The 21,387-nt window shown below is 45.3% G+C and overlaps 1 long non-coding RNA gene across 1 annotated transcript; it reads right to left on the bottom strand.

The window, feature by feature from the left end:
* Window positions 1-1,757: 1,757 nt before the first annotated feature.
* LOC117833842 (uncharacterized) lies at window positions 1,758-4,986 on the bottom strand. Its single transcript, XR_004635569.2, has 3 exons — window positions 4,685-4,986; window positions 3,720-3,888; window positions 1,758-3,607 (listed from the first exon to the last, which is right to left on the bottom strand). It is a non-coding gene; the product is annotated as an uncharacterized lncRNA (long non-coding RNA).
* Between the last annotated feature and the right edge of the window lie 16,401 nt (window positions 4,987-21,387).

Genomic DNA, 21,387 nt, shown 5'->3' with positions numbered 1-21,387 from the left:
TTTATTTTTTCTCACATCGCAGGGAGTAAGATGAACAAACTAATTCAAGAAAAAGATGAAGTGTACGTACCAAGCAAGAAGCAAGCAAGGCAGGTAGGGGGTCTTGACCATGGCCCAGCCACGAGCACCACCGTGGTCGTGGCAGCCATAGCACTGAGGCATGAGGGAGGGGGCGGTGGCAGGAGTGTGGGAGGGGGAGGGCGCCGGGAGGGAGAGGATCAGGCGGCGGCGGGAGCTAGGGTTTCTTCTTATCCAGACGGGTACGCATGTGGGACTGGTGAATTTTTGGCCCCGTTGGGCGGGAGTGTGATGCGGTAGGCTCGCTCGCGGGCGTGTTGCAGTCTTTGGGCGATGGAATATTTGCTCGCGGCAGTGTTTTGGCATTGACAAGGAAGATCAGGATCCCTCAACCTGCTTGTACGTGCCACCAAAGTGTTTAGAGTTAAACTAGAACCAATTCCATTCATACATGCTGTCATACACATTTTGTTTATGTATAGTTTAAACAGTCTGTATCGGTAGGGATGCAGCACATGAGAAACACGCACCCAAACAAATTAACCTATAAAACAGTATTTGCATGCTTTTGTTGGCATGTGGCCTAACCAGATTGAGTTTATGTATTAGAGAATAATTCATTATCTTCTCACTGGTGTGTTTGTTTCTTTAATTGTATGATTCAAATTCAGTTCATTAGTGGCCCAAATAGGTGATATTGTGCATCCTTTATATGTGGTTGCTCCATCGTGTAGTCATCTTTTGATGTCCAGATGCAATAGACTATCATTAACGATTAAGTCAGTCGTGTTGCAAATCTCACCCTTGTTCCCTTCATGAGTGTCATGTGCCCCTCGACAAGGGCACAACCAACTTCCTAGTACTAGGCGACTGCACGTACGGTGAGGTACCAACTGCACCTAAGTGGATGACCGTATGTGCAAAGATGTGTGCCGATGGGCATGGAATCGGAGGGTGGAGAAGTGGAGGACATGCAAACAATTTGAGGTCATCGAGCAACAACAGAGGGTAGTGGATGTATATGTTACATTGAGTCTGGGTGTATATACTTACGAGACAATGACCTCGTAGCTATTAAGCAAGATCACCACCTAAGAGTTTAAGACAAACTAGTCATACTAACATACAAATGCATGTATCATAAGAAATATCCCACCAATACAATCGGCAATTAGCTTGTTGGCTTAAAATATACATAAGAAAATATTAAATTTACTTGGCGGCTCAATAGAAACCGCCAAGAAAATGAATTATTAACTTGGCAGCTCATTAAAGAATGGCTAAGGAAATACCTTGTTTACTTGGTAGCTGATGACAACAGCTAACTAAATGCATGCTTTTCTTGGTGATTCCTAAAAACAGCCAAGGCAACCCATCCTTTTGTTAGCGGTTCGTGGAAACAGCCAAGAAAACCCATCTTTTTCTTGGCGGTTCGTCAAAACAGCCAAGTTAATCCATCCTTTGCTTGGCAGCTTGCATAAACAGCCAAGGCAACCCAAGTTTTCCTTGGCAGTTTATAATAACAACCAAGAAATTACATTCTCTTGGCGGTTTTCTGCCACTGCCAAGGAAACGTTATATTCCTTGGCAGCTCAATTTTGGCCGCCAAGTAAAATCTTGGCCGCCAAGGCAAATCCAGTTTGGTGTAGTGCTAGGTGAGTTTGGTGTAGTGCTAGGCGATGAACGTAGCCAGCTTTGTGCACATATTAGTGCCTCAATCATCTTGGATGAGAAAGAGCTCCGAAAGGGAGAAACCACTCGACCACTGGTGCTAAAAGCAGACTCTAAAGCTACCGTAGACACTTGTACTACAAGAACATCTTTGGCTACTTTTGACAATACAGGATATTTACTGGAGTTCACTTTCCACCAATTCAAGATGTCAAACTGTTCCGTGTTCTTCTCGCAATTATCTTTCAGATATCTTGATAACTTTGAATTGATTTCCCTGGTTTCGATCTCTGCGAGGTGAAGAGTAAACTGTGACACTAAGCTGTGAGAAATGTCATCGACATGCTCTTCAATATTGATTGGAAGCTGATGACTGTTGTTTCTAGCACCATATGATTAAGTACCAGCAGCAGCCTCAACATAAAAAATCATATAAGCGACTGAGCCCTGCTTCAATTGAGCTACAAAATTCCTTTGCCTTCACTTTGTCATACATAATTTTAGAGGAAAACTCTATAAATTTCAGCTTGAACCTTGGGTCCAAAGCAGCAGCCATAAATAACAATGGATTCATGATGGCAATATTTCCCCAATATTTATCAAATTTCTTTTTCATCTGTACAACCATCATACTCCAAGCATGGTCATTTATTCTAGATAGTTTGTCTAGCTTGTCATGTATGGAGATAAAATCATGGGAAAAGATACTCGATGTCACATATTGCGAACCAGAGAGTCTTACCGTCACATCGCAAAATGGCTTCATAACCATAAGGAATTCCCTTGCATATGCCCAGTCCACTGCATCTGGAATACCATCTGCACCAAAATGATCATAATAGCTTTTGTTGTCTTTAGCTAATCTAAAGAATGCCTTCTCGAATTTTACGGCAGACTCCAATATGAGGTAAGTGGCATTCCATCTAGTTTCTACATCTAACAAGAGGAGGTTCCGCTCAGAAATTTTCTCTTTTTCCACACACTTCTTGAACTGAACTAATCTTCCAGGAAAGGATCTCACATATAGAACAGCATTTCTTATTTTTGTCATAGAGCTACTAATGAATTTTAATTTTAGTCCACTTTTAACTATCAGATTAACAATATGGGCTCAACATCTGATATGCAGGAACTCATTCTCTAAAATGACCCCCTACCAATCCTTGCTAACTGTCTTCATATGAGAAATTGCAGAATTGTTTGAAGAAGCATTGCCAATGGTAATAGTTAATATGTTGCCAATGTCCTACTCTAAAAGGCATTGTTCAATCTTTTCTCCAAGTGTTTACCCCTTGTGATCAGGTACCACACAAAAGTTCAAAACCCTTTTTTGAAGTTTCCAGTTATCATCCACCCAATGACCAGTCAAAATCATGTAGTTAAGATTTTGATTTCACGTCCAAGTATCTGTTGTGAGACAAATCCGATGTCCATTCAAGCTTTTCTTCAACCTTGTTTTCTCTTCCAAGTAAACTTTCATGCAACCCTTGCCACAGTAATTCTCGAAGGTAGCTCAAATCTTGGTTCAAGTGTCTTCGAGTATTCCTTGAATCCTTCACCTTCTACGACATTAAAAGGCATCTCATCAAGTATAACCATCTTTCTAAGTGCTCTACGACAATCTTCTATACGAAATGGTGATCCTGTTGTTCAACTATCTTTCTTCGCTTTTCTGGGTCCCGAATGGAGACGATGTGCATATATTCATCACATGTCTTCGAAGTGTGCTTGTACCATGGAAAGATTGGTCACATGTATAAACTTGATGACAATAATTGCATACTACGATTGGACCATCTTCTGTTTCATGTGGAGTAAAATGATCCCAAACATCAGAACTTGCTTTAGAACCATGCCTTCTCTTTATCTGCACATGCTTTGTAATTTTCACTGATGTGGTATTGGGCTGCCTATATACCTGCTGTAGCAATAAATATTAATAAATTATCATTGTAGTTTTGACCATATGCTAAGAATAAATTATCAGTGTTAGCTAACAATAATACATAAGTTAGAAAATAGAATAATACCTCCTTTGTTTGCCCCTTGCGTCCAGTGTATGAAGGTTCACTCCTCTGTTTATCCCTCCAAGCTTGTTTTTCTGCCTTGATATTCAGTCCTTGACCTTGCAACCACTGGAGATGGTGGCGTTGATGCAGTTGAATCGAGTTCATTTTGCACATTTACCTCATCACCATTCTGCAAGAAAGGTTTTAGTTCAGATATTATTGATGCAGCTACTTAAAACTTTAAAACTTAAAAATAACAGTACTGCTACTTCAGCTACAGAAAGTTGAAATGATAAATATCATACAGACATAGTACCAAAGTACAGATAACTATGGGCTCTAATCAACAGCTAGGCTGATTAGGGTTCATCAGAGAATAGGACACAATGACTACTAAGGCAGTTAGTGCCGCATTTCCATTGCTGACCATAAAGAAATATCCATTTACTAATATTAATTTCCTAAATTCACAATGACTAGCACAACTGAATCCAACTCTGACTGAGCTAATCCAACTTTGACTGAGCTAGCTGGCTGTTCATCCCATACCTTGTGGTTGCAGCGAGTGTACATTTCAGAAACCTGATGGTTGTTCACTCATAATGACTATCACAGAATGTTTGGAGAATCACAACCACAAAGTTTCTGATATAGTGTCATACGGACACACTAAAGTATAGTTAACTATGCGACATTCAGAGCAGGAAACATCAATCAGTAAGGTAGCAAGAAACATTGAAATCCCTCAATTCCAGGATGTACTCACACAACCTGTCCCTAATCACCCTAATCCTAACCAATCGCCCCCACATTTCTCATTTTCCACATTTATCTCATCATCATTCTGTAAGAAAGGTTGACAAGAACCAAAAATCGTAATGATTCATCCTGTCCTAATCACCAAAATCCTACCCAATCGCTCCCTAATGTTGACAAGAACCGAGCAACAAGAATCAAGCGCTACTATGGATTGAGCAGCAGTTTACCTGTCCTTGGGTTGCCTCCATGAAAACTCCACTGCGAGGAATGGATCTCTGATTTCCTTAACTGCTGTGACGACGAACTTGGGTCACAGGGATGTCCTGATCTCTATGTCCGCTGCCTAGAGAAGGCACGACCTCCTCACCTTCTGCGGCCGCTGCACGGAGAAGCTGCGATTTCCTCGTCCTCGTCACCAAGGAGGCTTCACTGCGTGGAAGGTTGGACTTCTGCCTTCCTTCATAGCTGCGGCGGGGAGCCCACCACAGGGGCGTCTTCACCGTTCCTGCCAGGAGAAGCCGCGGTCTCCTCATCCTCAACCCCCCCCCCCCCCCCCCCCCCCCCCCCCCACCCCCCCGCGTCCCCGTTCTAGATATATGGGCTTAACCTGAAAACCGTTCAAACCGCCCAATATCACTTTCATAGGTTAAGACGGGTTGGGTTAGCTGCTTCCAACGGATTGGACCAAACTGGTGAACAGGCCTACTTGTGAATCTGTATGCTTTTTTAGATATTGATAGTAAAAGCTAGAAAAGTTTAACTTAGAAAATTAACACACGTGTGTGTTCTCTCTTGCTTATATTGACTATGAGATTAAAAAAAGTCAAAATAGTACAACAGAATGACTACAATCACCAATAATGCCCTTCTGCACATGGACACTCTTGGTATGAAATTCCCCATTGGGATTGGCGTAAAACATCATGTTTTTTTAGTTGGAAGGAGTATACTTTGTTCAATAAACCTAGTAACCAAGGAAAATAATAAATGCTTACAGCTACCTTTGAGGCAGATGGGGTGCTCAGAAAGCAGCATTTCCGCGCGCCTGGAAATGTGGCGCCTGAAAACGTGGAATTAAATTTTAAGACTTCTAGAAGTCAAAATGCTTAAGGTATACAATCTGCACAAGATTTATCTGGATTGGTTGTTGGATTTAGTAGCCTGGCAGTCCACCAGGGGGTTATCCAAGTTGTTGATTTGTAGGTGAGGGCGATTGTGGAATAAAAACTCGAAGGTGATTGCGAGAACACGAAGGGACACGAGAGTTTTAGACAGGTTTGGCCCTCTGTAGAGTAATACCTTACGTCGTGTATCCTGGTTTGTATTGCTTTGCGCTGGTGCGTGAAAATTTTTGGATCTGGGATTGGATTCATTGGTTTGCCCTCGGGAGGCGCCCTTGGCCGCCTTATATAGGCTAACAACCAAGGCTTACAAGTCGGTTTAAATCTAATCTACTCGGTAGTTACGTGGAAGGTAATCTGAGTCGTATTGCAAGTATCCCGCAATATCCGGGCTGATTTGAATCGCCCAGCCTCCTTGGCTTGTACTCCAAGTATCTTCATGTCCTTAGCCCGCACGCCCTAGTCGGGTGGGCCCACTTGTCAGGTTCGGCCAGTATCCTGGTCGGTAGGGACCTATGGGGTACCCATATGCCTTAAGCCCCCAAGTGATGTGTATGTTGGAGGTATGCCCTAGAGGCAATCATAGAGATGATGATATTCCATTTGTATCCATGATTTGTATGTTGTGTTCATTGAATATCCATTAAAGGCTACTTGAATTGATTTGCAATTATGTGAATTGTATGTGAAACTCTTTACTTGTATGGTTATTCTAAAGTTGTCCCTAGTCGGAGTTCATGTGAGGACACACATGAATATTAGACTAGCACATGTATTAGTTGATGACTATGTTTCACAAGTCATGGACATGGAGATGTTGAACTAATAATGTGGACACATGTGGAGACATGTGTTAGGACTGACCCAACACGAGAAGTAGTTCTCTCTTTAAACAACATATACGCTTTGTCCTTAGACCTGAGATTGTCGCATGTATTCTAGATGTGGATCGATCTACTTAGGGGCTATCAAACGCTACGCCGTAACAGGGTAGTTATAAAGGTAGCTTTCGGGTTTGTCAAGAAGCATGCTATGAGACATGGTCAATCAAGATGGGATTTGCCCCTCTCTGATTGAGAGTGATATCTCTGGGCCCCTCGAGTGATCGGATCCGAAAATGCATGGCCATGCTACGTACGGTTAAGAGTTAACCTACAAAGGGATTCCGAATCACAGGATCGAGAAAGAGCGGTCGGCTTGAAGCTAGACCAAATATCGTGAGGCAAAGGGAATAGCATGTATATTATGTTGTGATGGTTCGTCTGATATGATCTTCGTGTGCGTATAGGAGTTGGCACGTCTTGCTAGAGGCCGCTACCGACTATTGGGCCGAGTAGGAGTACTCGGGCCATGTCTATACGTAACCGAACCCATAGGGTCACACACTTAAGGGGTTGGAAGCCCAATTCGGATCTGATCCGAGTTGGATTAGGTTTAGGAGTACTAATGGGCCTCGGATCCAGAGGCCCATCAGGAACCTCTATAAATAGAGGGGTGGGGGCGCCCTAGGGTTTACACCTTTTGGCGAAACACACCTGCCGCGCCTCCCACGCCCTCGCCTGTTGCAACTCGCGGATCTAGCAGTCCGGCTTGCGACGCTTCCTCCCTGCACGTATGGATACCTTGGAGGTGTTGCGCCTGCAGCACTTGGACGAGCCATCGACGAGCCGCCGACGAGCCACGACGAGCCGACGACGAGCCGCGGTACCGGAGGCGATCTTGCTGTGCACGTGGACGAGCTGCTGAGGAGCTGCTGGACGTGATCGACTACGTACGACTACGTTGATCGACTACGTACGACTACGTGATCGTCTTCACTGCATCGACGCATATCTACATCTTCCGCACCAGTAGTGCGTCGAGTGGTAATCCCGTGATCCTTATACGGCAGTTCTTCCTAGTTATACGCGGTAGAAATTTTGATTTACGCTAGTGTAGCCTACCTCGTATCCCGACAGTGTAGGTGAACAGGAACTCTGAGGTCATCACAGCGAAACTTGAAATGAAGTCAGCTGAAGCTATGAAACCGATTTCTCGAATGTTGGTTGATGGAGGAGCAATTGTAAATTTGATGCCCTATTCTTTGTTCAAGAAATTGGGAGGTTCAGATGAGGAGCTGATCAAGACCAGCATGACTGTTAGCGGTGTGGGAGGAGGCGAGCCTATGGGAGTTAAAGACGTCGTCTCTATGGAGCTCACCGTTGGGAGTAAGACGTTGGCTACTGCTTTCTTCATCACCGAAACACAAGGTAACTTCAGCTTGATCTTGGGTTGTGATTAGATACATGCAAATCAATGTGTTCCTTTTACGTTGCATCAATGCTTGATTCAGTGGATTGGCGACAAAGTGGAGGTCGTTCATGGTGATACGTCGGCTTGTGTTGCTGTGGCCGATAGTTCTACCATGAGTGCTCATGATAATGCTAGATGCTTATCTGGTGTAGATCTTTCTAATTGTGAGTACATTAGTTGCACAAAGGACAGCTTTGTTGTTGCTATACTAAAGCCGATTGATGGTTGGCTAGCTCATCACATATGATATAATTGATGCAAATCTAGAATGGTTGCAGTAAAGGCTAGCGCACTATCGGGCGCGAAAGAACGATATGTGTGAAGCCATTGAAGATCTTGATGACATGAGTAAATTAGAACAAGGGTTTACGTCGGTCGATCCTTTAGAGGAGGTGGATATTGCTGATGGTACTATACCAAGACCGATATTTGTAAACAAGAATCTTGAGCCTGTTTTTAAGGCCAATTTAATAAAATGATTGAAAGAGTATGTCGATTGTTTTGCATGGAATTATACTGAAATGCCTGGTTTAAGCCGCAAGCTAGTTGAGCATCGGCTGCCTATCAAACCTAGTTTTAGGCCTCATAAATAACCTCCTAGATGTTTTAATCCTATTATTTATGACTGAGTGAAAGAGGAAATCAATCGGTTACTTGATGTTGAGTCTATTAGGCCTTGTCGATATGCTATTTGGGTTTCTAACATTGTGCCTATTGAAAAGGAAGGTACAGGCAAGCTCCGTGTGTGTATTAATTTTAGAGATCTTAATAGGGCTTCGCCTAAAGATGAATATCCTATGCCTATAGCCGATGTACTTATTAATGCTGCATCTGGTTATAGAATGATTATCTTTCTTGATGGCAATGCTGGATACAATCAATTTTTTATGGCCGAAGAGGATGTATCCAAAATGGCTTTTGTGTGTCAGGGATTTGTCGGTTTGTTTGAGTGGATTGTTATGATGTTTGGTCTAAAAAATGCTAGTGCTACTTATCAAAGGGCTATGAATTTGGATTTTCATGATTTGCTTGGAGTAGTGCTGGAGGTATATATCGATGACATTGTTGTGAAATTGGCCGGGTCTGAATCCCATTTGGCTAATTTGAGACTTGCATTGGAAAGAATGCGTCGGTATGGTTTAAAGATGAATCCACTCAAATGTGCTTTTGGTGTATCGACTGGGACGTTCTTGGGCTTTGTAGTGCATGAGAAAGGAGTTGAAATTGATCCTAAGAAAATTGAATCTATCAGAAAATTACAAGCTCCTACTTGCAAAAAAGAGTTGCAGAAGTTCTTGGGCAAGGTGAATTATTTGAGGAGATTTATTTGCAACTTGTCCAGGAAGGTGAATGCGTTTACTCCTTTACTTCGGTTGAAGAATGAAACTGATTTTACTTGGGGGGCAAAACAGCAAGAAGCATTTGAGGAAATTAAGAGTTATTTATCTTCACCGCCCATTCTACAGGCTCCGAAGCATGGTATCCCTTTTAAATTATATATAGCTGCCGAAGAGGGTGTTATTGGGGCTGTTTTGACTCAAGAAACCGAAGGGAAGGAGCATGTTGTTACTTATGTTAGTAGAAGACTATTAGATGCTGAGACGAGGTACACTTTTATTGAAAAATTGTGTTTATCATTATATCATGCTTGCACCAAGTTGAGGTATTATTTATTATCAAATACTTGCATAGTGGCTTGTCAAACTGACATAATTAAATACATGTTGCAAAAACCTATTTTGAGTGGTAGGATCGGTAAATGGGCTTATGCTCTCATCGAATATGATCTCATTTGTGAACCGTTGAAATCGATGAAAGGACAAATTGTAGCCAGTTTTATCGTTGAGCATAGGATTAATGAGCAACTTTATTTGAATGTCGGTTATATTACTTTTACCCCTTTTACCCCTTGGAAGTTGCACTTTGATGGATCAGTTTGCAAAAGTGGCTGCGGCGTTGGTGTGGTACTTATTTCACCCAACAGGGCTATTTTTGAGTTCCTTAACCGGTTGGATCATAAGTGTACCAATAATCAAACTGAGTACGAAGCCTTGTTATTTAGTTTGGAAATTTTTCAAGAGATGGGGGTTAAACATGTTGAAGCTTATGGTGATTCTCTGCTGGTAGTGCAACAAGTGTCTAAGGTATGCCAATGCTTAGACGGGTTTTTAAATGCTTATCTTGATAAATGCTTAGGCATAATAGCTTGTATGGATGAATTTACTATTTATCATATACCCAGGGAAGAGAATCTAAGGGCTAATGCTCTGGCACAGCAAGCGTCTGTCTATAATGTCCATAAAAGGAACTTTCATGAAAGAAAGCTGAAGCTTTGTGAGCCGAGTGCTATGTCCTAGAGGAACCAGTTCGACCGGCCTTCGAAACCGGTCTGACCAGTCTGACCGTCCAGCTAACCGGTCTGACCGGTCTGTCTGGAGAAAAGTCCACTTCAGCTATGAATCATCCCAAATTTGCTAAAGACGAAGTGGATGATTGGAGAATACCTCTGACTAATTATTTACAGGATCCTAAGTGCTTGGTTGATAGAAAGGTTTGACGATGGGCGCTCAAGTTTGTGTTGATGGACGATGAGTTATATCGTCGGATAGTTGATGGATTGCTTTTGAAGTGCTTGGATTCTGATCAAGCTAGGTTAGCTATGGCAGAGGTGCATGAAGGGGTTTGTGGTACACATCAATTGGCTCGTGTGATGAAGTGGCTCCTCAAGCGAGCTGATTGTTATTGGCCTAATATGATAGCCGATTGTTTTTGCTACTACAAAGGTTGTGAAGAGTGTCAAAAGTTCAGGGACGTTCGGTTGGTGCCTGCTGCATCAATGCATTCAATTATAAAGCCGTGGCCATTTAGAGGATGGGGATTGGATTTCGTTGGTAAAATTCACCCTTCTTCGTCAAAGGGGCATTGTTTTGTGATTGTGGCTACTGATTATTTTACCAAGTGGACTGAGGCGATTCCCCTTAAGAAAATGACACATCGAGAGGTGATTGGGTTTGTCAAGGAACATATTATACACAGATTTGGTATTCCTCAAAATTTGACCATTGATCAAGGGACTTCATTTATATCCAAAGAGGTGGGTGAATTTGTGGAATCTTATGGTATTAAACTGCTCAATTCATCTCCTTATTATGCTCAAGCTAATGGTTAAGCCGAGTCTAGCAACAAGATATTAATTAAGCTTAGCAAGAAGAAGATAGAAGACAATCCTAAAAGATGGCACGAGGTGTTATCTAAAGCTTTATGGGCTCATCGTATTTCTGGACATGGCGTGACTAAGGTTACTCCTTTTGAGCTTGTCTATGGCCAAGAAGCCGTTTTGCCCGTCGAGGTAAATCTGGGTGCATATAGGTTAGCTAAGCAAGATAATCTTAATTTCGATACTTATTATGCTTTGATGATGGAAAATATTGATGAAGTGATCGACAAGCAAATGGAAGCTTTGGCTAAGATTGAAAGGGATAAAGTTCGAGTGGCTAAAGCATACAATAAAAAAGTTAAAGCCAAAACATTTCAGGTGGGAGATATGGTTTGGAAAACAATTTTGCCTATAGGGGCTAAGAGTAATGAGTTTGGGAAGTGGTCTTTGAGTTGGGAAGGACCATATAAGATTACAAGTGTGCTTCATGGCAATTCCTATATGGTGGAAACTTTAAGTGGATTTCAGCTGCCTAGAGCTCTGAATGGGAAGTACTTGAAGAAGTATCATCCGAGTGTTTGGCAAGATGCATAGAAGCGGTATGGCTGATTTAATGACGTATCGCCCTCAGAACAAATGGCCGGTGGAGTCCATCATCCTTTGGTGTATTTCTTGGTACGCAAGTTTTACCAAGAAACAGGGGGGCATGTGTTGACGCCCAAAAGTGGCAGCGCCGCCGATCAGGCTCGAAAGCCGATTTGGCAGGCGAAACCGGCCTGATCAGGTTCCCTAACTGGTTAGACCGGTCTGCCCTAGTCCGAGAAGAAATCGAGAGTCCTGGTTCAATTGGAGTTGAAACGGAACTTTCTTGCAGGAAAAGACCTCCCACTCTATAAATATAGAGGGCCCTAGCCAATTGAGGGCTAATACCCAATCGTCAAACAAATGTTTTACCTTATATCTCCAAACCCTAGCTTTTCCAACCCTTTTGCTTTCCTCCGTCTCGACGGTGGTTGAGGAAGCTCTGAGTGGCCTGACCGATCTCAAAGCAACTCTAGACGTGCCACCTCCAATAGGGTCCCTCCCCAGGTGGCGATCTTAGGTTTTCGCAGTGGCTCTGTAAGGACCGGTCTGACCGGCCTGCCTGATCGGTCTACCGGCCTGGTTCAGCGACGCTGACGAGGTGATTTTTGGTGCACATGCGAGCTAGCGCAATTCGTTTGTTGACCAAAAAAAGCATCAATAGTATTAAAGTACCTCTTGGATAACGGTCACCTGTCACTGTCGACGGGTACAACATGTACCACTGAAAGAATAGCACCGTTAATTCTTAAAATAAATCTAATAAATAAAACACAAGCACCCAAGTTAAGCTTAGAACTTAACCTGGGTAGATAGGTTTTACCATAATTAACCTAGACAATTGAGCTACCTTTAATCTGAAGAACTTGCGGATTCTAGAAAGCAAATATCTGTCACATGTTTAGTACTGTTGGGATACGTCTACATCCAACGAACAGTTTTGGGGGTCAATCAGCATTATATTACTATTAAATACTAAAAGCAGATGCGCTCCCGTGGCATGTCCTAAATGATCACGTGCCACCTGGAGCTAGTTTTTTTTTACAATATAAATGCACAAGAAAGGTTGACGAGTCTGATTGATCAAATGAAGTAGCTAAACCTGCAGCTGCTACTATCCAACCCAGTCATGGCGTCCGCAACAATTGCAGGGTGTTTCATGTTAGGAATAGCACTTGTATTCATAACAGGGGCTCTAGGCCCATATATATACATGTACAAGAAGGGAAAAATATACAGAAAACCCCCTAATAGAAAAGGTAAATCACCAACAGTACATATACATCTAACACCCCCCTCAAACTCATGGTGGGTCAAGAACACTGAGTTTGGAGAGGAAAAATCTATGCTGAATACGAGTCTGGGCCTTGGTAAAGAAATCAGCCAGCTGCAATTCGGAAGGCACATACTGAAGAGCAATAACCCCATCCTGAACCTGTGAACGTGTATAAGAAACATCCACACCAATATGCTTAGTAAGCTCATGCTTCACTGGATCGCGAGCAATACGGATAGCTCTGGTACTGTCAGACAAAAGAGGAGTCGGCACAGAAATGGAAACACCAAAATCCTCAAGCAACCACTGTAACCAAGTCACCTCTGCCGTCACAAACGCCATAGCATGCAACTCAGCCTCAGCACTCAAACGAGAAACTGCTACCTGCTTCTTAGTCTTCCAAGCAATAAGGGAACCACCAAGAAAAACACAATATGCAGAAAGAGACCGACGATCAGAAGGATCACTAGCCCATGTAGCATCACAATAAGCCGTGAGATGTAAGGAACTAGAGCGTGGAAAGAATAGACGGCATGAAATGGTCCCACGAAGATAACGTAAGACGCGAAGAAGATGGCTATAATGAAGATGAGAAGGAGCTGAAACAAACCGACTCAGAATATGCACAGCATGAGAGATATCAGGACGAGTAACACCAAGATAAAAGAGACTCCCAACAATATGACGATAACGAGTGGGATCCTCAAGGGGCTCACCATCAGTGGCGCGAAGATGAACATTGAGTTCCATGGGAGTCTCAACAGTCCGATGATCAGTAAGAGAAGCCCGATCAAGAAGGTCCTGAATATACTTTTCTTGAGATAGATAGAAGCCTTCGAGCATAGAAAAAACCTCAATCCCAAGAAAGAAACTAAGAGGACCAAGATCAGACATAAGAAACGTCTCACTGAGACGGGCCTTGACAAAGGCAATATACTGAGAATCATCTCCAGTAATGATCATATCATCAACATAAAGAAGGAGAAGAGTCCGACCTCGAGGTGAAGTATGTACAAACAGGGCAGGATCATGCGCACTAGCAGAAAACTCAGCAGCAGTGACCACGGAGGCAAAGCGCTGAAACCAAGCACGAGGAGCTTGTTTTAGCCCATAAAGTGAGCGACGAAGACGACAAACCATACCCTCAGGAACAGAATACCCAGGCGACGGCTGCATATAGACCTCCTCACGCAGCTCACCATTAAGGAAGGCATTCTTGACATCAAGCTGAGAGACGGACCACCCACGAACAGAGGCCACAGCAAGAAGGGTGCGAACAGTGGTCATGTGCGCAACTGGAGCAAAAGTCTCATCATAGTCACGACCATGCTCCTGCTGAAAACCACGAGCAACAAGACGAGCTTTATAGCACTCAAGAGAGCCATCAGAGCGAGTCTTGACCTTATACACCCACTTGCATGTAATAGGGCGCACATTGGCAGGATGAGAAACAAGGTCCCACGTGTGAGTGCGCTCAAGAGCGGCAATCTCCTCAGCCATAGCGTGTTGCCATTCCGGATGAGGAAGAGCATCACGATAAGAGGACGGCTCCGAAAGAATAGTGGCAGCATAAGCAAAGGGAGAATAACAATCAGGACGCCTACGAAGACGATGACTACGACGCAGAAGTGGCTCAGGAGGTGAATCCTCTGAAAAAGAAGCCTCAGTAGGAGAAGAAGGCATATCAGACGAAGAGGGCACAATAGAAGATGGTACATCAGAAGAAGATGGCACATCAGAAGGCCGAACGCTACGAGTATAGACATGTGTCACCGGTGGCTTCACAGAAAAATCAGTAGGACATTCCAGAGAAGTAGACTCCGGGGGAAGTACATCAGCACGATGAGTAGGCGAGGAGACTACAGGGGGGACCACTTGAGGACGTGATAAAGGGGTGATAGCAATAGAAGTATCAGGTAAAATTAAGAAGGAGAGGGGATCGACCAAAGACGCCAGGGAAACATCAGAAGAAGGACGAGGATAGAAAGGACAAGATTCATCAAAAATAACATCCCGAGAAATCCGCATCCTACGCCCAACTGGGTCCCAACAATGATATCCCTTATGCTCAGAACTATAGCCGAGAAAAACACACTCGACAGATTGAGCAGTCAGCTTCGTGCGCTCATGAGGTGCAAGAAGCACATAGCACACACAGTCAAAAAGACGAAGACTAGAGTAGTCAGGCACCTTATTTAGTAGACGCTCAAAAGGAATCTCACCATGAAGCGCAGAAGAAGGTTGAATGTTAGTCAAGTAAGTGGCTATAGACACAGCCTCAGCCCAAAAGTGAGGCGGAACAGAAGAAGCAAGCAGAAGAGTACGAGCAGTCTCAAGGAGATGATGATGCTTGCGTTCGGCCACACCATTCTGAGCATGGGCGCCAGGACAAGAAAACTGAGCAAGAGTGCCCTGCTCAGAGAGAACCTGATGAAGAGTTATGGAAAGGTACTCGCCTGCAGAGTCAGCACGAAAGACACGGATAGAAGTGTCAAAATGAGTGCGGATCATAGAAGTAAAAGACTTGTAGATGGATAAGGCCTCGGTACGGTGTTTCATAATATAAATCCATGTATGACGAGAAAAATCATCGATGAATATAATATAGTATTGATGGCCCCCTTTAGAAACAAAGGGAGCAGGACCCCAGACATCCGAATGAACAAGATCAAAAGGACGCTATGACACAGACTCACTAGAATGATAGGGAAGCTGAATTTGCTTGCCCAACCGACAACCCTGACACTGAGCTAAGGACTTATGACCTGAAACATAACCTAGAAGACCACGACGAATCAAACTAGATAGATGGGAGCCACATAGATGACCCAAGCGATGATGCCACTGATCAAAAGATGCGGTCGACGAAGCAGCCAAAGCGGAGCCAACTAGACTGACGGGCGCAGCGGAAGGAAGATGAAGCCAGTCAAGCTCCCAAAGACGCTGAGAATCACGACGACGAGGGCCAGTACCAACCAGCTGACCCGTGCAACGATCCTGAACATAACAAAAATCAGGATCAAGAATGACACGACAGTTATGATCAGTAAGCTGGCCAGCGAACATGAGCTGCATGGTCAGATCGGGAACATAAGAAACATTAGGGACATGAAAAGAGTCAGATAGGAGAGTACCATGTTCGACAACAGGAAGAGAAGAACCATCGGCTGTATGAACAGTAGGAGAACCAAGTGGAGACCGTATGGAAGAAAGACAGGTGCAATCAGGAGTCATATGAAACAAAGCACCAGAATCAAGAATCCATGGACAAATACCTGGAGTAGATGTGGAAGGTGATCCCAAAGCGGAAGACTGCGAAGCAGCAGCAGAACCTATAGGTGCAGACGGCTGAGTCACAGAACCCGCAGCGCCTGGTGACGTAGAGGTAACAAGGCGACTGAGCAACCTGATGATCTCCTGTGTCTCAGAACCAGCAGAACTCCTCTGAGGACTTCCAGAACCAGAACCACCAGTAGCACTAGCACCCAGCGAAGAACGAGCAGAACCAGCAGGAGCACTAGGACCCTGTGAAGAACGTCCACCGCGGCGAGACTGACCCTCACGAGACTGAGCCTTCTTCTTCCTGTAACAAAAGGCCTCCACATGATTATCCTTGCCACACCAATCACATTTAAGACCACCCCCTCGACTCTCGGAAGAAGGCACCGCAGGACGAGTAGAGGAGCTGACAGCCAAAACGGAAGAATATCGCATCAATCCAGCAGTAAGAAGGTGAGTCTCCTCATTACGAACAACAGCAAGAGCCTCCATTAGGGAGACACAGGGATGTCGAGCAAGCAGCTGTGCACAAAGGGGCTCAAACTCATCCCGAAGACGTGTCAAGAAGTCGTAGGTGCGACGAAGCTCAAGAGCCTGCTGCTGACCCAGGCAGGACTGGCAGGTGCTAGGAGACAACGGAGGACTAAGAGTGTCGAGCTGGCGCCAAATAGTAGAAATCTGACCATAGAAATCATCAACGGTACCATCACCCTGTCGAACGAGCTGCTCCTGACGAATGGCTGCAAGAAAAGTAGATTGACTAGTGGGCTCATAACGTGTGCGAAGAAAAGCCCACATCTGATGTGCAAAATCAAGCTCAATAATATCAGCCGAAACCCTGTCATCAATGCTAGCAACGAGAATAGAAGCAGCTCGAGCATCCTCATCAACCCATGTCCGGTATGCAGTAAACTGAGACTCATAGGATGCAAGGCCATCATCATAATCAGCAAGGAGCTTCGCCACATCTGTATCATGAGTAGCAAGCAACCGATCCATCTCTTCAGCCGTAGCCTTCTCTGGAATCACTGGCTTCGCAGAAAGCACCGGGTATGTAGGAGCAGTAGGACGAGGTGGACAAGGCAACTCGCCAGTAAGAAACTCCCAAAGACGAAGACCACGCATATGAATCCGTAGACGAGGAACCCAATCGCGATAGTTGTTGCCATTGAATAGGACCGGGCAATGTAACACTGGGACACCACCAGACGAAGGAGCCGAAGGAGCCATGGCGATGGCGAGAGCAAGTACAACAGTGGTGGGCGACGGCGAGAGCGCAGAAGAAAAGCGGCGCAAGCTTTTTTTTTTCTGAAACGCACGTGCACAATACAAAGCGGCGGCGTAGAGATTTTTTTTTAAGGACCAAACTCCTTCAGGAGTCCTATCCGGTCACGCGCACCACACCGCACCGTACAGCACAGGCGGCGACGCAAGCAGCGGGGCGGCGCTGGCGGCGGGACGGCGCGGGCGTCAAATCCGCCAGGCGACGAGGCCGGCGGGGCGGCGCGGGCGGCGGAAGGCGAGGCTGGCGGGGCACCGGGGCGGCGCGGGTGGCGGAAACGGCGAATCCGCTGGGGCAGCGTGGGCGGCGGGCGGCGAGGTCGGCGGGGCACCGGGGCGGCGCGGGCGGCGGGCGGTGAGACCGCCCGGGCGGCGCGGGCGGCGGGCGGTGAGACCGCCCGGGCGGCGCGGGTGGAGAGGCCGGCGGGGCGCCGAGGCGGCACGGGTGGAGAGGTCGGCGGGGCGCCGGGGCGGCGCGCGGTGAAGCCGGCGGGGCGCCGGGGCGGCGCGAGCGGAGAAGGCGGGGGAAGAGCAGGCGACGAGGCCGACGAGAACGAGTCCGGCGGGTGGAGAGCCAGACGGGCGGCGGACGGAGCTGACGAAGAAGAAGAGCACGCAAGTGCAACGTGCGGGGAAAAAAGGAACCCTAAGGCAGATTGGGAAGAAATCTAACCCTAGTTCGGCTCTAATACCATGTTAGGAATAGCACTTGTATTCATATCAGGAGCTCTAGGCCTATATATATACAGGTACAAGAAGGGGAAAATATACAGAAAACCCCCTAATAGAAAAGGTAAATCACCAACAGTACATATACATCTAACATTTCAGAGACAAGAGTATTCTAGTCACTGGTTCAACAGGCTTCCTTTGCAAAAGTATATATATGCTTCTTGTTTCAGGAAAAAAGTACCAAATTGTACAGATCTATATCGTATAGTTGAGCAATTTTTATTTGTGTTTATTACACTCAGTTGATTTATTTCATCGTAGCAAAAAATGTACAAAATGCAGTGCTTGTTCATAACGGCACATCAAGTATATATACATGGTAGCTAATTTTTTACCGTTTCCTGTTAAATTACATTAACTCGTATGTTTACCTTCACTCAATATTGTGTAAACATACATGTAAAATGCAGTGGTTGTTGAGAAGATACTGCGAGTTCAGCCGGATGTAAAGAAGCTATATCTGCTGATCCGTGCACCGGACTTTGCATCAGCTAAGAAGCGTGTGCTCACCGAGGTATATCATGTGTAAATGCATGCTGTCATTTTCGGTTTTAAGATTTTCATTTTTATGCTAAGAGTTGTTACAACATATTCATCACCTTATATCTACGTCGAGACGCCGTTGTGTGTCGCTGTGATACTTTTTTACGTGTGATAAGGCGGCCTGAGGAGGGCAGTCGTTGCTCGTTGTCAGGCCATATCCGGAGGTGCGCCGTGGTGAAAGAATACAGAATAAGATAGATAGTACTGGCAAAAGTTCTATTTTTAACCTATTTAATATTTTAATACCAACTAACGCTCAGAAATTCACAACACCTAACCCCTTCAGTTCTCTCAGAAAAAACATTTAACCCCTTTTTGGAATACCACACAAAGAATTTGGTCATGCCAAGGGTCACGACGTGATTAAATGGGCCGTTATACCACCCAAGATCGGCGTGAGTGCCTATTTTTTATTCATGGGGTGACCAAAAGCTTAGATCCTAGAATTAAGATCTGAGCTTTATACCTTCAGTAGTCGAAATGTTGGTGTACCCTTAGATGTCCAATCATCTGCTACGCCTCGATGCATTTTGAAGAATCAGCTAGCTCTGGGTTAGGTCAGCAGTATCATTACTGAGTGGTCACAAATCTGGCCCGATGGATCTTTTTCCACTAATCACACATCACATGTGGATATAGAGCGTGAGAGGGGTAACTAAGTTGCCAACCAAATGGTCGGCGAATTCCTCAGTAGAATGATTGGTCGCCGGGCTGTTAGGTTTGTTCAAGATTAGTGCTAAAATAGATGGATGGCTGAGATGCGGTGGAAGGAGCAAACTAGCCGGCTATATGTGTGATGTGTCACAATTTGATTGGAGGGTGATGAGTACCAATAGATGAATCAACATATGTCCAGTATGTGGCCCATCTCATATTCTCATTGTCATCCCAGCAGGCAGCACCATGATATCAAGCAGATCCATGTCGCTGTAGGAATGTGGTACAACAATGGTACCATATCACTAGGCCACAAGCAGATCCATGTCTCTAGCAATCAGCTTGATTAAAGGCCCGCGCTCCGTGTGAAAAAAGCGGATGCATGGCGTTCAGCCGTGGCTCCGGATGTTTTGCAAAAATGCCCTCCAGTTTTATAGGAATCGCAACCCAACCCAACACGTCCAACTCGTACAGCAACCACATGCATATTTTTACAAATAGATCCTCACACTAAAATTTATTTCGATATGAAGAAGAGAAAATTCAATGGTGCTGTCGTTTTTACAGAAACCATCCCGAGGCACCCCCTCTCACCACCCAACCGGCCAACAACCCCCTCCCCCCCTCACGTGGCCCGAACCCTAACCCTCCACTCCCTTCCCCACCGCCCTCTCTCCCCCTCTCTCCTCCTCCCCGCAGACCTCTCTCTCCCTCTTTGGTCTCTAGCTCCCCGCTGCCGCCTCCTCCCCTCCCCTTCTAGTGCACGTTTGGCAGACATGTTATTCAACGTGGACCTGTTTCTCTTCCTTGGCCAGATCGAGTGGATCTTGGTGGCTCACTCAAACTTGGACTGGCTCCATAGCAATTTCATCTTAGCAATTTCATCTCAGGTCTGACTTTGAAATAGGCCGAGATCTTGTTATCTGTGGGCTCCGTTATCACACGTGGCCACGATGTGGACATGCTGCACCATGCAAGCAGGCCCCATATCTACACGTGGCTGCCACGATTACCTGCTACACCCACTGAGTGTACACGTGGACCACCAAAACCCACCCAACGGGACCAGCATTTACACGTGGTAGCCATGTCGGCTTGCTAGCCCACACTCGTACACGTGGATGGCCGGGTCCTACCTCTCCAGTGGACCCCACGTTGACATATTTGACCCACACCCCTAACACATGGATCATTGGGTCCCAATCACCACATGTGGCTGCCAGGTAGACATGTTGGACTAGTCAATGGGACCCACAGTTACACGTGTTAGCCACATCGGCTTGCTGAGCCCGCACTCGTACACATGGATGATCGAGTCCCACCTCTCTAGTGGACCCGGTGTTGACATATTTGACCCACAGCCCTAACATGTGGACCGGCGGGTCCTAGTCGCTACACGTGGCAGCCATGTAGACACGCTGAACCCTCTGGCATCACAAGTGGACCTATGGGTCCCAACACTACATGTGGCCCACCGGTTCTATGATGAGTTGACGTTGTCACGAACACGAGGGGTTGATGGTGCACCGTTTTGTGATGATATGAGATGTTGTTCTATAACGCTTGTTTTACTTTCGTCATAGTTCCGTAGTGCCTGAGGGCTGCCGCCAATGAACTATGATGAACACGGGATTTTCATCATAGATGTAGTATGTTCAATGACAAAGTTTTAGAACATCACACGCAAAACATCATGGAAGCTACTATTTCTAGTAGTGTTCGGACACATGGACCAATTAGGTTTGAACACGTGCATAAGTGAGGTGCAAACACGTGGACATACCAAGTGTAGGCACGTGGTCCAATCATCTATGGACACGTGGACCAATCAAGTACGATGACATGGCTCTATAAAAAAAAGGGGACACAAACCTATAGGAAACGAACACGTGGACCTATAAGAAACTAGCACGTGGGCCTATGGGAAACAGACACATGAACCAATCATATGTCAACATGTGGGCCAAACATGCAAAGATATGTGGCTCATTGTGAACTAAACACGTGGAC

The sequence above is a fragment of the Setaria viridis genome, chromosome 8, assembly GCF_005286985.2.
Source record: "Setaria viridis chromosome 8, Setaria_viridis_v4.0, whole genome shotgun sequence".
Taxonomy (NCBI): domain Eukaryota; kingdom Viridiplantae; phylum Streptophyta; class Magnoliopsida; order Poales; family Poaceae; genus Setaria; species Setaria viridis.
This window is presented reverse-complemented; position numbering and strand designations above follow the sequence as displayed.